General features: G+C 60.4%; 1 long non-coding RNA gene across 1 annotated transcript; it reads right to left on the bottom strand.

The window, feature by feature from the left end:
- Nucleotides 1-314: 314 nt before the first annotated feature.
- Nucleotides 315-3,810, bottom strand: LOC146426002 (uncharacterized). The gene is made up of 3 exons (XR_014846387.1): nt 3,542-3,810; nt 2,956-3,066; nt 315-566 (listed from the first exon to the last, which is right to left on the bottom strand). It is a non-coding gene; the product is annotated as an uncharacterized LOC146426002 (long non-coding RNA).
- Between the last annotated feature and the right edge of the window lie 9,314 nt (nt 3,811-13,124).

Here is a 13,124-nt window from a genome sequence, read left to right on the forward strand (position 1 = left end):
AAAGACACCACGGCACCTAGGGAAAGGAAGCCTAGAGATGGGCTGCTGACTTCAGCCAAGGAAGGTGACGCAAGCAGCGTCACTGGAACCACGGGCAAGCTATGGAAGCTAGTGGAACGCTGACAAGTGCAACTGCTGAAAACCATCCAAGGCATATGCTCAGGCCTTGCCTCTAGCCTTACTGAAACTCTGCATACAACTGAGGCAGAGAGACAACACAAGTCCTCATGAAACATTTAGTGCACGGTGGGCCGGGCAGGTCAAATGGTGCCTATGAGAAGAAAAGTGCCCAGCTGAGAAAGTAGCTTACCTTGACGAGGTATCGAACAGCTTTCAAGTTCCGCGTTGCAGAAGCTGCGGAGATATTCGTCCCGTTCTCAAGATGCACCTGCCCATCTGGTACAGGCTCGAGACTGAATCTCTGCCAAACGGAAAAAGAGGGACTTTAGAAACAAAGTCGAAAGGACCATTCCAGGTCCCCGTCAGCCTCGCCGAAGGCAAAGTTACAGACAGAGAAGCCACCGTTCACTGCTCCACAGGGAAGAAAACCTCTGCTCCTGGAACAACTAGAAGACAAAAACCCATGCAAAACGAGATCACGCCACTTTCGTCACTCTTTTCGTGCCTTCTATCCTTGAACTTCGGCACCACGATTCAGATTGAGCCCCCAAATCTGCATATCACTCTCATCCCAAATCTATCCAAAAGGACTACACAAGAATCACGTGCACAAATGGGGGCTTTGCTGCACAGCCTGCTCTTCACAGTTTCCCTCCGCTCCACTTCGCCCCTCCCAACTCTGGCTGTCTTCCCGTTATGGCCGTAACTGTAGCAAAGGGGCACAATTCCCCGCCTGTTCCCCCCCTTTCCTCCAAATGGGACATTTCTGGCTCACATCTCCACAGAAATCGGAGCAGCAGACGGCCTGCCACTGGCTTTTGGGCCCCCAAGCTGCCCAAGCCGGCCTTTGCAGGGAGCTGCTGGAGCGCGGCGGCACGGCACGGGCTCTTCGCCGGAGAGGGCTGCCTGCCTTGGCTCGCACGGGGGCCCAGTGTCACCCGGCACGGGCAGCTGCAGCACGGTGTGCAGGCCATCGCATCATCCCTGCCGCTTTCCCGCCCCAGGGCCCCCCTCGGGCCTGCAGCTCCCGGCCACCCAGCCACCCGCTCCTGCAGCCAAGGGCCAACTGGCAGCCTGGGGCCCGTGCAAGCCGGGGGCCATTGTGACACAGCGGCGGGGCCGCCCGTGCGTTGGCACCCCGTGGCGGGCACCATGGAGACCCCGGTGTGTTGACGCTGTGGAACTCCGTTGGCAGCCAGGCTCCCCCTGTGACACCACGGCACCTCAGGAAGGAAGCCTGGCGACCGACCGGGTGCTGACTTCAGCTAGGGAAGCTGACGCAAGCAGCGTCACTGGAACCACTGGCAAGCTACGGAAGCTAGTGGAACGCTGACAAGTGCAACTGGTGAAAACCATCCCAGGCCTATGCTCAGGCCTTGCCTCTAGCCTTCCTGAAAATCCCCATACAACCGAGGCGGAGAGCCAACACAAGTCCTCGTGAAACATTCAGTGCACGGTGGGCCGTGCAGGTCAAATGGTGTCTATGACAAGAAAAGTACCCAGCTGAGAAAGTTGCTTACCTTGCCGAGGTATCGAACAGCTTGCAAGTTCCGCTTTGCACAAGCTGCGGAGATATTCGTCCCGTCCTCCAGATGCACCTGCCCGCCTGCTCCAGGCCCGAGACTGAATCTCTGCCAAACGGAAAAAGAGGGACTTTAGAAACAAAGTCAAAAGGACCATTCCAGGTCCCCGTGAGCCTCGCCGAAGGCAAAGGTACGGACAGAGAAGCCGCCGTTCACAGCTCCACGGGGAAGAAAACCTCTGCTCCTGGAACAACTAGAAGACAAAAACCCATGCAAAACGAGATCACGCCACTTCCCTCGCTCTTTTCGTGCCTCTTATCTGCGCACTTCGGCACCACCATTCAGATCGAGCCCCCAAATCTGCATCTAACTTTCATCCAAAATCTATCCAAAAGCTCTCCACAAGAACCACTTGCACAAATGGGGCCTTTGCTGCACAGCCTGCTCCTCCCAGCTTCCCCTCTGCTCCACGTCGCCCCTCCCAACTCTGGCTGTCTTCCCAGAATGGCAGTAACTGTAGCAAAGGGACACCTTTCCCGTCCTGTTCCCCCCCTCTCCCCCAGTTGGGACATTTCTGGCCCACCTCTCCACAGAAATGGGAGCAGCAGACGGCCTGCCACTGGCATTTGGGCCCCCAAGCTGCCCAAGCCGGCCTTTGCAGGGAGCTGCTGGAGCGCGGCGGCACGGCACGGGCTCTTAGCTGGAGAGGGCTGCCTGCCTTGGCTCACACGGGGGCTCAGTGTCACCCGGCAAGGGCAGCTGCAGCACGGTGTGCAGGCCATCGCATCATCCCTGCCGCTTTCCCGCCCCAGGGCCCCCCTCAGGCCTGCAGCTCCCGGCCACCCAGCCACCCGCTCCTGCAGCCAAGGGCCAACTGGCAGCCTGGGGCCATTGTGACACGGCGGCGGGGCCGCCCGTGCGTTGGCACCCCGTGGCGGGCACCATGGAGACCCCGGTGTGTTGACGCTGTGGAACTCCGTTGGAAGCCAGGCTCCCCCTGTGACACCACGGCACCTCAGGGAAGGAAGCCTGGCGACCGACCGGGTGCTGACTTCAGCTAGGGAAGCTGACGCAAGCAGCGTCACTGGAACCACTGGCAAGCTACGGAAGCTAGTGGAACGCTGACAAGTGCAACTGGTGAAAAGCATCCCAGGCCTATGCTCAGGCCTTGCCTCTAGCCTTCCTGAAAATCCCCATACAACCGAGGCGGAGAGCCAGCACAAGTCCTCGTGAAACATTCAGTGCACGGCCGGCGCTGCGGGTCAAATGGTGTCTATGACAAGAAAAGTACCCAGCTGAGAAAGTTGCTTACCTTGCCGAGGTATCGAACAGCTTGGAAGTTCCGCTTTGCACAAGCTGCGGAGATATTCGTCCCGTCCTCCAGATGCACCTGCCCGCCTGGTCCAGGCCCGAGACTGAATCTCTGCCAAACGGAAAAAGAGGGACTTTAGAAACAAAGTCGAAAGGACCATTCCAGGTCCCCGTCAGCCTCGCCGAAGGCAAAGGTACGGACAGAGAAGCCGCCGTTCACAGCTCCACGGGGAAGAAAACCTCTGCTCCTGGAACAACTAGAAGACAAAAACCCATGCAAAACGAGATCACGCCACTTCCCTCGCTCTTTTCGTGCCTCTTATCCGCGCACTTCGGCACCACCATTCAGATCGAGCCCCCAAATCTGCATCTAACTTTCATCCAGAATCTATCCAAAAGCTCTCCACAAGAACCACTTGCACAAATGGGGCCTTTGCTGCACAGCCTGCTCCTCCCAGCTTCCCCTCTGCTCCACGTCGCCCCTCCCAACTCTGGCTGTCTTCCCGGAATGGCAGTGACTGTAGGAAAGGGACACCTTTCCCGTCCTGTTCCCCCCCTCTCCCCCAGTTGGGACATTTCTGGCCCACCTCTCCACAGAAATGGGAGCAGCAGACGGCCTGCCACTGGCTTTTGGGCCCCCAAGCTGCCCAAGCCGGCCTTTGCAGGGAGCTGCTGGAGCGCGGCGGCACGGCACGGGCTCTTCGCCGGAGAGGGCTGCCTGCCTTGGCTCGCACGGGGGCCCAGTGTCACCCGGCACGGGCAGCTGCAGCACGGTGTGCAGGCCATCGGATCACCCCTGCCGCTTTCCCGCCCCAGGGCCCCCCTCGGGCCTGCAGCTCCCGGCCACCCAGCCACCCGCTCCTGCAGCCAAGGGCCAACTGGCAGCCTAGGGCCCGTGCAAGCCGGGGGCCATTGTGACACGGCGGCGGGACCGCCCGTGCGTTGGCACCCCGTGGCGGGCACCATGGAGACCCCGGTGTGTTGACGCTGTGGAACTCCGTTGGAAGCCAGGCTCCCCCTGTGACACCACGGCACCTCAGGGAAGGAAGCCTGGCGACCGACCGGGTGCTGACTTCAGATAGGGAAGCGGACGCAAGCAGCGTCACTGGAACCACTGGCAAGCTACGGAAGCTAGCGGAACGCTGACAAGTGCAACTGGTGAAAACCATCCCAGGCCTATGCTCAGGCCTTGCCTCTAGCCTTCCTGAAAATCCCCACACAACCGAGGCGGAGAGCCAACACAAGTCCTCGTGAAACATTCAGTGCACGGCAGGTCAAATGGTGTCTATGACAAGAAAAGTACCCAGCTGAGAAAGTTGCTTACCTTGCCGAGGTATCGAACAGCTTGCAGGTTCCGCTTTGCACAAGCTGCGGAGATATTCGTCCCGTCCTCCAGATGCACCTGCCCGCCTGGTCCAGGCCCGAGACTGAATCTCTGCCAAACGGAAAAAGAGGGACTTTAGAAACAAAGTCGAAAGGACCATTCCAGGTCCCCGTCAGCCTCGCCAAAGGCAAAGGTACGGACAGAGAAGCCGCCGTTCACAGCTCCACGGGGAAGAAAACCTCTGCTCCTGGAACAACTAGAAGACAAAAACCCATGCAAAACGAGATCACGCCACTTCCCTCGCTCTTTTCGTGCCTCTTATCCGCGCACTTCGGCACCACCATTCAGATCGAGCCCCCAAATCTGCATCTAACTTTCATCCAAAATCTATCCAAAAGCTCTCCACAAGAACCACTTGCACAAATGGGGCCTTTGCTGCACAGCCTGCTCCTCCCAGCTTCTCCTCTGCTCCACATCGCCCCTCCCAGCTCTGGCTGTCTTCCCGGAATGGCAGTAACTGTAGCAAAGGGACACCTTTCCCGTCCTGTTCCCCCCCTCTCCCCCAGTTGGGACATTTCTGGCTCACCTCTCCACAGAAATGGGAGCAGCAGACGGCCTGCCACTGGCTTTTGGGCCCCCAAGCTGCCCAAGCCGGCCTTTGCAGGGAGCTGCTGGAGCGCGGCGGCACGGCACGGGCTCTTAGCTGGAGAGGGCTGCCTGCCTTGGCTCACACGGGGGCTCAGTGTCACCCGGCAAGGGCAGCTGCAGCACGGTGTGCAGGCCATCGCATCATCCCTGCCGCTTTCCCGCCCCAGGGCCCCCCTCGGGCCTGCAGCTCCCGGCCACCCAGCCACCCGCTCCTGCAGCCAAGGGCCAACTGGCAGCCTGGGGCCCGTGCAAGCCGGGGGCCATTGTGACACGGCGGCGGGGCCGCCCGTGCGTTGGCACCCCGTGGCGGGCACCATGGAGTCCCCGGTGTGTTGACGCTGTGGAACTCCGTTGGAAGCCAGGCTCCCCCTGTGACACCACGGCACCTCAGGGAAGGAAGCCTGGCGACCGACCGGGTGCTGACTTCAGCTAGGGAAGCTGACACAAGCAGCGTCACTGGAACCACTGGCAAGCTACGGAAGCTAGCGGAACGCTGACAAGTGCAACTGGTGAAAACCATCCCAGGCCTATGCTCAGGCCTTGCCTCTAGCCTTCCTGAAAATCCCCACACAACCGAGGCGGAGAGCCAACACAAGTCCTCGTGAAACATTCAGTGCACGGCAGGTCAAATGGTGTCTATGACAAGAAAAGTACCCAGCTGAGAAAGTTGCTTACCTTGCCGAGGTATCGAACAGCTTGCAGGTTCCACTTTGCACAAGCTGCGGAGATATTCGTCCCGTCCTCCAGATGCACCTGCCCGCCTGGTCCAGGCCCGAGACTGAATCTCTGCCAAATGGAAAAAGAGGGACTTTAGAAACAAAGTCGAAAGGACCATTCCAGGTCCCCGTCAGCCTCGCCGAAGGCAAAGGTACGGACAGAGAAGCCGCCGTTCACAGCTCCACGGGGAAGAAAACCTCTGCTCCTGGAACAACTAGAAGAACAAAACCCATGCAAAACGAGATCACGCCACTTCCCTCGCTCTTTTCGTGCCTCTTATCCGCGCACTTCGGCACCACCATTCAGATCGAGCCCCCAAATCTGCATCTAACTTTCATCCAGAATCTATCCAAAAGCTCTCCACAAGAACCACTTGCACAAATGGGGCCTTTGCTGCACAGCCTGCTCCTCCCAGCTTCCCCTCTGCTCCACGTCGCCCCTCCCAACTCTGGCTGTCTTCCCGGAATGGCAGTGACTGTAGCAAAGGGACACCTTTCCCGTCCTGTTCCCCCCCTCTCCCCCAGTTGGGACATTTCTGGCGCACCTCTCCACAGAAATGGGAGCAGCAGACGGCCTGCCACTGGCTTTTGGGCCCCCAAGCTGCCCAAGCCGGCCTTTGCAGGGAGCTGCTGGAGCGCGGCGGCACGGCACGGGCTCTTAGCTGGAGAGGGCTGCCTGCCTTGGCTTGCACGGGGGCTCAGTGTCACCCGGCACGGGCAGCTGCAGCACGGTGTGCAGGCCATCGCATCATCCCTGCCGCTTTCCCGCCCCAGGGCCCCCCTCGGGCCTGCAGCTCCCGGCCACCCAGCCACCCGCTCCTGCAGCCAAGGGCCAACTGGCAGCCTGGGGCCCGTGCAAGCCGGGGGCCATTGTGACACGGCGGCGGGGCCGCCCGTGCGTTGGCACCCCGTGGCGGGCACCATGGAGACCCCGGTGTGTTGACGCTGTGGAACTCCGTTGGAAGCCAGGCTCCCCCTGTGACACCACGGCACCTCAGGGAAGGTAGCCTGGCGACCGACCGGGTGCTGACTTCAGCTAGGGAAGCTGACGCAAGCAGCGTCACTGGAACCACTGGCAAGCTACGGAAGCTAGCGGAACGCTGCCAAGTGCAACTGGTGAAAACCATCCCAGGCCTATGCTCAGGCCTTGCCTCTAGCCTTCCTGAAAATCCCCACACAACCGAGGCGGAGAGCCAACACAAGTCCTCGTGAAACATTCAGTGCACGGCGGGCCGGGCAGGTCAAATGGTGTCTATGACAAGAAAAGTACCCAGCTGAGAAAGTTGCTTACCTTGCCGAGGTATCGAACAGCTTGCAGGTTCCGCTTTGCACAAGCTGCGGAGATATTCGTCCCGTCCTCCAGATGCACCTGCCTGCCTGGTCCAGGCCCGAGACTGAATCTCTGCCAAACGGAAAAAGAGGGACTTTAGAAACAAAGTCGAAAGGACCATTCCAGGTCCCCGTCAGCCTCGCCGAAGGCAAAGGTACGGACAGAGAAGCCGCCGTTCACAGCTCCACGGGGAAGAAAACCTCTGCTCCTGGAACAACTAGAAGACAAAAACCCATGCAAAACGAGATCACGCCACTTCCCTCGCTCTTTTCGTGCCTCTTATCCGCGCACTTCGGCACCACCATTCAGATCGAGCCCCCAAATCTGCATCTAACTTTCATCCAGAATCTATCCAACAGCTCTCCACAAGAACCACTTGCACAAATGGGGCCTTTGCTGCACAGCCTGCTCCTCCCAGCTCCCCCTCTGCTCCACGTCGCCCCTCCCAACTCTGGCTGTCTTCCCGGAATGGCAGTGACTGTAGGAAAGGACACCTTTCCCGTCCTGTTCCCCCCCTCTCCCCCAGTGCGGACATTTCTGGCTCACCTCTCCACAGAAATGGGAGCAGCAGACGGCCTGCCACTGGCATTTGGGCCCCCAAGCTGCCCAAGCCGGCCTTTGCAGGGAGCTGCTGGAGCGCGGCGGCACGGCACGGGCTCTTAGCTGGAGAGGGCTGCCTGCCTTGGCTCGCACGGGGGCTCAGTGTCACCCGGCAAGGGCAGCTGCAGCACGGTGTGCAGGCCATCGCATCATCCCTGCCGCTTTCCCGCCCCAGGGCCCCCCTCGGGCCTGCAGCTCCCGGCCACCCAGCCACCCGCTCCTGCAGCCAAGGGCCAACTGGCAGCCTGGGGCCCGTGCAAGCCGGGGGCCATTGTGACACGGCGGCGGGGCCGCCCGTGCGTTGGCACCCCGTGGCGGGCACCATGGAGACCCCGGTGTGTTGACGCTGTGGAACTCCGCTGGAAGCCAGGCTCCCCCTGTGACACCACGGCACCTCAGGGAAGGAAGCCTGGCGACCGACCGGGTGCTGACTTCAGCTAGGGAAGCTGACACAAGCAGCATCACTGGAACCACTGGCAAGCTACGGAAGCTAGTGGAACGCTGACAAGTGCAACTGGTGAAAACCATCCCAGGCCTATGCTCAGGCCTTGCCTCTAGCCTTCCTGAAAATCCCCACACAACCGAGGCGGAGAGCCAACACAAGTCCTCGTGAAACATTCAGTGCACGGCGGGCCGTGCAGGTCAAATGGTGTCTATGACAAGAAAAGTACCCAGCTGAGAAAGTTGCTTACCTTGCCGAGGTATCGAACAGCTTGCAAGTTCCGCTTTGCACAAGCTGCGGAGATATTCGTCCCGTCCTCCAGATGCACCTGCCCGCCTGGTCCAGGCCCGAGACTGAATCTCTGCCAAACGGAAAAAGAGGGACTTTAGAAACAAAGTCGAAAGGACCATTCCAGGTCCCCGTCAGCCTCGCCAAAGGCAAAGGTACGGACAGAGAAGCCGCCGTTCACAGCTCCACGGGGAAGAAAACCTCTGCTCCTGGAACAACTAGAAGACAAAAACCCATGCAAAACGAGATCACGCCACTTCCCTCGCTCTTTTCGTGCCTCTTATCCGCGCACTTCGGCACCACCATTCAGATCGAGCCCCCAAATCTGCATCTAACTTTCATCCAAAATCTATCCAAAAGCTTCCACAAGAACCACTTGCACAAATGGGGCCTTTGCTGCACAGCCTGCTCCTCCCAGCTCCCTCTGCTCCACGCGCCGCCCCTCCCAACTCTGGCTGTCTTCCGGAATGTGGCAGTGACTGTAGCAAAGGGACACCTTTCCCGTCCTGTTCCCCCCCTCTCCCCCAGTGGGGACATTTCTGGCTCACCTCTCCACAGAAATGGGAGCAGCAGACGGCCTGCCACTGGCTTTGGGCCCCCAAGCTGCCCAAGCCGGCCTTTGCAGGGAGCTGCTGGAGCGCGGCGGCACGGCACGGGCTCTTCGCCGGAGAGGGCTGCCTGCCTTGGCTCGCACGGGGGCTCAGTGTCACCCGGCACGGGCAGCTGCAGCACGGTGTGCAGGCCATCGCATCATCCCTGCCGCTTTCCCGCCCCAGGGCCCCCCTCGGGCCTGCAGCTCCCGGCCACCCAGCCACCCGCTCCTGCAGCCAAGGGCCAACTGGCAGCCTGGGGCCCGTGCAAGCCGGGGGCCATTGTGACACGGCGGCGGGGCCGCCCGTGCGTTGGCACCCCGTGGCGGGCACCATGGAGACCCTGGTGTGTTGACGCTGTGGAACTCCGTTGGAAGCCAGGCTCCCCCTGTGACACCACGGCACCTCAGGGAAGGAAGCCTGGCGACCGACCGGGTGCTGACTTCAGCTAGGGAAGCTGACGCAAGCAGCGTCACTGGAACCACTGGCAAGCTACGGAAGCTAGTGGAACGCTGACAAGTGCAACTGGTGAAAACCATCCCAGGCCTATGCTCAGGCCTTGCCTCTAGCCTTCCTGAAAATCCCCACACAACCGAGGCGGAGAGCCAACACAAGTCCTCGTAAATCATTCAGTGCACGGCAGGTCAAATGGTGTCTATGACAAGAAAAGTACCCAGCTGAGAAAGTTGCTTACCTTGCCGAGGTATCGAACAGCTTGCAGGTTCCGCTTTGCACAAGCTGCGGAGATATTCGTCCCGTCCTCCAGATGCACCTGCCCGCCTGGTCCAGGCCCGAGACTGAATCTCTGCCAAACGGAAAAAGAGGGACTTTAGAAACAAAGTCGAAAGGACCATTCCAGGTCCCCGTCAGCCTCGCTGAAGGCAAAGGTACGGACAGAGAAGCCGCCGTTCACAGCTCCACAGGGAAGAAAACCTCTGCTCCTGGAACAACTAGAAGACAAAAACCCATCCAAAACGAGATCACGCCACTTCCCTCGCTCTTTTCGTGCCTCTTATCCGCACACTTCGGCACCACCATTCAGATCGAGCCCCCAAATCTGCATCTAACTTTCATCCAGAATCTATCCAAAAGCTCTCCACAAGAACCACTTGCACAAATGGGGCCTTTGCTGCACAGCCTGCTCCTCCCAGCTCCCCCTCTGCTCCACGTCGCCCCTCCCAACTCTGGCTGTCTTCCCGGAATGGCAGTGACTGTAGGAAAGGACACCTTTCCCGTCCTGTTCCCCCCCTCTCCCCCAGTGCGGACATTTCTGGCTCACCTCTCCACAGAAATGGGAGCAGCAGACGGCCTGCCACTGGCATTTGGGCCCCCAAGCTGCCCAAGCCAGCCTTTGCAGGGAGCTGCTGGAGCGCGGCGGCACGGCACGGGCTCTTCGCCGGAGAGGGCTGCCTGCCTTGGCTCGCACGGGGGCTCAGTGTCACCCGGCACGGGCAGCTGCAGCACGGTGTGCAGGCCATCTCATCATCCCTGCCGCTTTCCCGCCCCAGGGCCCCCCTCGGGCCTGCAGCTCCCGGCCACCCAGCCACCCGCTCCTGCAGCCAAGGGCCAACTGGCAGCCTGGGGCCCATGCAAGCCGGGGGCCAGTGTGACACGGCGGCGGGGCCGCCCGTGCGTTGGCACCCCGTGGCGGGCACCATGGAGACCCCGGTGTGTTGACGCTGTGGAACTCCGTTGGAAGCCAGGCTCCCCCTGTGACACCACGGCACCTCAGGGAAGAAAGCCTGGCGACCGACCGGGTGCTGACTTCAGATAGGGAAGCGGACGCAAGCAGCGTCACTGGAACCACTGGCAAGCTACGGAAGCTAGCGGAACGCTGACAAGTGCAACTGGTGAAAACCATCCCAGGCCTATGCTCAGGCCTTGCCTCTAGCCTTCCTGAAAATCCCCACACACCCGAGGCGGAGAGCCAACACAAGTCCTCGTGAAACATTCAGTGCACGGCGGGCCGTGCAGGTCAAATGGTGTCTATGACAAGAAAAGTACCCAGCTAAGAAAGTTGCTTACCTTGCCGAGGTATCGAACAGCTTGCAGGTTCCGCTTTGCACAAGCTGCGGAGATATTCGTCCCGTCCTCCAGATGCACCTGCCCGCCTGTCCAGGCCCGGACTGAATCTCTGCCAAACGGAAAAGAGGGACTTTAGAAACAAAGCCGAAAGGACCATTCCAGGGTCCCCGTCAGCTTCCGCCGAAGGCAAAGGTACTGGACAGAGAAGCCGCCGTTCACAGCTCCACGGGGAAGAAAACCTCTGCTCCTGGAACAACTAGAAGACAAAAACCCATGCAAAACGAGATCACGCCACTTCCCTCGCTCTTTTCGTGCCTCTTATCCGCGCACTTCGGCACCACCATTCAGATCGAGCCCCCAAATCTGCATCTAACTTTCATCCAAAATCTATCCAAAAGCTCTCCACAAGAACCACTTGCACAAATGGGGCCTTTGCTGCACAGCCTGCTCCTCCCAGCTTCCCCTCTGCTCCACGTCGCCCCTCCCAACTCTGGCTGTCTTCCCGGAATGGCAGTGACTGTAGCAAAGGGACACCTTTCCCGTCCTGGTCCCCCCCTCTCCCCCAGTTGGGACATTTCTGGCTCACCTCTCCACAGAAATGGGAGCAGCAGACGGCCTGCCACTGGCTTTTGGGCCCCCAAGCTGCCCAAGCCGGCCTTTGCAGGGAGCTGCTGGAGCGCGGCGGCACGGCACGGGCTCTTAGCTGGAGAGGGCTGCCTGCCTTGGCTCGCACGGGGGCTCAGTGTCACCCGGCACGGGCAGCTGCAGCACGGTGTGCAGGCCATCGCATCATCCCTGCCACTTTCCCGCCCCAGGGCCCCCCTCGGGCCTGCAGCTCCCGGCCACCCAGCCACCCGCTCCTGCAGCCAAGGGCCAACTGGCAGCCTGGGGCCCGTGCAAGCCGGGGGCCATTGTGACACGGCGGCGGGGCCGCCCGTGCGTTGGCACCCCGTGGCGGGCACCATGGAGACCCCGGTGTGTTGACGCTGTGGAACTCCGTTGGAAGCCAGGCTCCCCCTGTGACACCACGGCACCTCAGGGAAGGAAGCCTGGCGACCGACCGGGTGCTGACTTCCGCTAGGGAAGCTGACGCAAGCAGCGTCACTGGAACCACTGGCAAGCTACGGAAGCTAGTGGAACGCTGACAAGTGCAACTGGTGAAAACCATCCCAGGCCTATGCTCAGGCCTTGCCTCTAGCCTTCCTGAAAATCCCCACACAACCGAGGCGGAGAGCCAACACAAGTCCTCGTGAAACATTCAGTGCACGGCGGGCCGTGCAGGTCAAATTGTGTCTATGACAAGAAAAGTACCCAGGTGAGAAAGTTGCTTACCTTGCCGAGGTATCGAACAGCTTGCAGGTTCCGCTTTGCACAAGCTTTGGAGATATTCGTCCCGTCCTCCAGATGCACCTGCCCGCCTGGTCCAGGCCCGAGACTGAATCTCTGCCAAATGGAAAAAGAGGGACTTTAGAAACAAAGTCGAAAGGACCATTCCAGGTCCCCGTCAGCCTCGCCGAAGGCAAAGGTACGGACAGAGAAGCCGCCGTTCACAGCTCCACGGGGAAGAAAACCTCTGCTCCTGGAACAACTAGAAGACAAAAACCCATGCAAAACGAGATCACGCCACTTCCCTCGCTCTTTTCGTGCCTCTTATCCGCGCACTTCGGCACCACCATTCAGATCGAGCCCCCAAATCTGCATCTAACTTTCATCCAAAATCTATCCAAAGGCTCTCCACAAGAACCACTTGCACAAATGGGGCCTTTGCTGCGCAGCCTGCTCCTCCCAGCTTCCCCTCTGCTCCAGGTCGCCCCTCCCAACTCTGGCTGTCTTCCCGGAATGGCAGTAACTGTAGCAAAGGGACACCTTTCCCGTCCTGTTCCCCCCCTCTCCCCCAGTGGGGACATTTCTGGCTCACCTCTCCACAGAAATGGGAGCAGCAGACGGCCTGCCACTGGCTTCTGGGCCCCCAAGCTGCCCAACCTGGCCTTTGCAGGGAGCTGCTGGAGCGCGGCGGCACGGCACGGGCTCTTAGCCGGAGAGGGCTGCCTGCCTTGGCTCGCACGGGGGCCCAGTGTCACCCGGCACGGGCAGCTGCAGCACGGTGTGCAGGCCATCGGATCATCCCTGCCGCTTTCCCGCCCCAGGGCCCCCCTCGGGCCTGCAGCTCCCGGCCACCCAGCCACCCGCTCCTGCAGCCAAGGGCC

This window comes from Lichenostomus cassidix, chromosome 29 (assembly GCF_008360975.1).
Source record: "Lichenostomus cassidix isolate B80296 chromosome 29, HeHo_3.0, whole genome shotgun sequence".
In the NCBI taxonomy this organism is placed as follows: domain Eukaryota; kingdom Metazoa; phylum Chordata; class Aves; order Passeriformes; family Meliphagidae; genus Lichenostomus; species Lichenostomus cassidix.